We start from the raw sequence: 3826 nt of genomic DNA, 5'->3' as shown, positions 1-3826 counted from the left end.
ATTTGATATATTAACATTGATATATATATTTTTTTTCAAACTTTTATGATATTTTTAAATTTATATTTTATTAAAAATAAAATCATTATTGTTTTTTTTAAAACACATAAAACTGTATTATAACATCGACAGAGACAAATAATAAAATAGAACATTAAAATCGAGATGTGTCTCGCTACATTGCGCGAGTACTCTTCTAGTAATAATTAGTACTAATACTAATCAGAGTTATAATTGAAAAAAAAAGTGTCAAAAAGCTTTCCATTTATAAGCTAGTCTATTTGCATCCAAAAATAAGTTATCTTATCTTTGTCAAATAATGCCTTAGTAATAAAAATCATCAACAAGGTTTTGTTCGTTGTGAGGACACAATACTAGTGATATACTGCTGATGCTGATGTGTTCACCTAAGTAATGTAGCATATAAACATAGCAAAGTGCTCACTTTTAGTGTTTAGCATTATTGTTGGTCCAACAATAAAACATACAATTCTGAAGAAAACTGAAAATGAACATTAATTGAAAGTAACCATGAATGCTAGTTCATCAGTTCTCTTTCAACCTTGTGTTGACGAGAGAGAGAGAGAGCTCAGGTGTGACCTCACCTATTGTTCGGCCTGACTAGTGGACACGACCTTGTGTTGACCAACGAGAGCTCAGGTGTGACCTCACCTATTATTCGGCCTGACTAGTGGGTACGACCTTGTGAATAGGCATGGACCTTGCTTTCAACCTCGTCTGCTGGCTCATATGTGCTAGCTTATATGCGAGCTCGCCTTCAGGCCTACTTACAATGCACATACGTCTCTGCCATTTTGCCACAAAACTTCATAATTCTTCATATATTCTTTTTAATTAAATTCCCAAAATTTAATTAATTTCTTTTGAGCAAACATCTTCATAAAAAATTATTTATTTCATTATTAACTATGCATGTGTGTAGAAACGTGTTCTAACAAATATTCGATCTTTAGAAAAAACCGGATTTATAGACATATTAAAACCAGTTGAAAAGCTGGGCACATTATTAATCGGTGGAGTACTTTTAACTTTCCTTCGTAGTATTCATGTGTGAATACAATTGTAGCACCTAGCTTAAGCTCTTGATTAAACTATTTATAAACCCTAATTCGACCTCATCCAACTCAAAGAGACAACAAAATGAAAAGCACCTCAATAATTCAACAATATCGCTTTTGCAAAAGCTTGCTTAAACGGCTGCATGTGATCCGAAACCATCAAAATGAGCCCATATTCATCCATATTCAGTACTATAAATGGCAGCACTAGCTTTTCCCTATATTCATCCATATCGTCATCGAATTGCGTACAAACCCGTCTCGAAACCAAACCGATTACTTGTTCTGTTGATTCATAACAAGAAAACCTCAAATGGATCCTCTTGGAATGCATGCATACAAGATTCAAGCCATCAAGAAGCACAAAAGACAGCAGTTTGTGAGCAATGTTCTCCTATACACCTTGTCAACATTGGCTTGTACACTATTTTGTTCCAGTCCCTTTTGGTATCCTCCGTTTTCGGCTACTTTTAACGTCGTTTTCTTCGTCTCCCTCCCAGAGATGATTTTGTTCTTCTTGTCCAGCAAGGTTTTATTCATCGTGGGCAACCTCATTGTCGTCTTTCTTGTGGTAGAATGGAAGTTTTTCACCTCCTTGTCTAAGGATTCAGGTGCTGGCTACTGTGATATTTATTACGATGCGTACAAATGCAAGATCCCCGATCTTCAATTGCTTTCAACCTCTTCAAACCAAGCAATCAAATCATGCGATGAAGCGAAATCGTATGGACATGAGGGAAAGATCTTGAAATCGAACGGTGGTGATTGGGAGGAGAGGGTGGTAGATGTAAGTTTGCCTGGAGATGAGTTGAAGAAGTTGGCAGATAATTTTATTGCCAGGATCATTATACAAAGAAGACTTGAAGCTCAATTTTGCAGGTGAAAACCATCTCCATGGGGTCATTTTTTGATTCACTCGATGGCTGAGGCTAATGGGGAGTTCGGGATTGAACACGACATGTCTTGTACTTGGACAAAGTCGTCACGTCCTTTTGCCAACTGAGCTTTATATCAAAAGCAAAATAAGAAAACACAAAAAAGAATAACTCATATAATTTTATACTCAAATTACATGCAATTACAAGATACAATCAATGTAAGGGTGTGTTGACAGCTTAATGAATCACAATGTGAATTTTCAAGAATATCTTATTTTAATATAAGATCAGATATAATTTAAGTGTTTTTGTGTTATCTTATTTAATCATTGTTACTGTCTGAATCCGAACTTAGATATATATATGTATGTTGATAGATGGATGATTAAGAATATATTTGTTAGCAAGTAGCTTAGGGACTGTTTGAAAGTTGCTGAATGGCTTGGTGCAAAATGATTAAGTGGTCAGAATGATTAAGAGGTTCTCATGATATACTACAAAATGAAATACAATTATTTGGTAATTATTTATAACGAAATTAGGGCACTGAATAGTTAAGAGAGGTCCATGATATAAAATCATTAAGAGACAGACTTTTTTTTCGTCAAACAATATTCATTTCTTAACGATTCAAAGGCTGTCTCTTAATGGAACTATTAAGAGGTAAGCAATTAGTCATAATAAGCACTAAGCTCCTAAGAGATCTTTATGAAGAAAGTCTAATAAGATATTTTTTAACTTATCTCTCCTAATTAAAAAACACATTAATCTATACTAGCTTGTAAAGCAGATTTGATAAAAGTCATAAAAACAATCTTAAATGTATAAGATACTGCTTCTTTGTGCATAAAGTTTTAAAAGTCTTAATTACAAGTCATTTATGCATATGGTACGACTCAACAATATTTCTCATATTTAGTTTTGGTTCCCAATAGACATTAAAATTTTAAATCATCTACCCCTTTCAAATTTTGACACTTTATGTTCTCAAGATTTTCATCTTACCATCAAAAACTCTCTTACCATTTCAAATTTCAAATGTAAACCTCATATTTTCATAATTCACGATTGATTTTTCCTAATCACCTCCATTGCCCTAGCTACATTCTTCCTCGCCTCCGTCGTTCATCACCGTCTCTCCTCTGGTCGCACCGACACCCTTACATAAAGGTCTTCCTTTGGCTTTCCATTGGCTTACATGGTTGTATAAAGGTCTTTCTTTGGCTTTCCATTGGCGTCCATGGTTGCATAAAGGTCTTCCTTTGGCTTTCCATTTTACTACTAGGGTTTGAGCTAGCTGCTTATTTTAAAGGTTGGCATTTCGGAGCTCTAGATCTACATTTACAGTATTTGTATACATTAACAACCCCATTTGCTTTTAAGGGTTTTCTTTGATTCAATATATTCGAGATGAGTTGCGATTGGTGTCGAGTATCTTGCTACACCGCTCTAGTCCTTGGCAAATGCTTGTAACTTGCTCCACCGCTCTAGTCATTTGGGTTGTGATTAAAGGGTTTATGAATAATTGTAGAACCTACTAACACCAACATTTTGGATGGATGTATATTTGAATCTAAATTAAATACAAATGTTGTAGGCTTTGTTACATTTTTAAGAAATTTAATATCTCAAAATTAAATAACCTTAATGAACTTTTTACATCCTGCTGCATTAGACGGGTAGACAAATAGTAATTTATACACATAAATTTACAAAAACATTCATGAAAAATCAATGGTAAAGTTTGAAAAGGATTAAAGAAAAGAAATATACATACAGCAGCAACAGCACCGCTTGAAGAAATCACGGATTTAGGTACGTGGCGCTTCCTCTTATCTCCATGCAATATTACACTTGAATATCATCGCC

Source organism: Cynara cardunculus (assembly GCF_001531365.2).
Source record: "Cynara cardunculus var. scolymus isolate 2C chromosome LG 3, CcrdV1, whole genome shotgun sequence".
Taxonomy (NCBI): domain Eukaryota; kingdom Viridiplantae; phylum Streptophyta; class Magnoliopsida; order Asterales; family Asteraceae; genus Cynara; species Cynara cardunculus.
The sequence above is the reverse complement of the archived record's forward strand: the minus strand, read 5'-3'. Positions refer to the sequence as shown.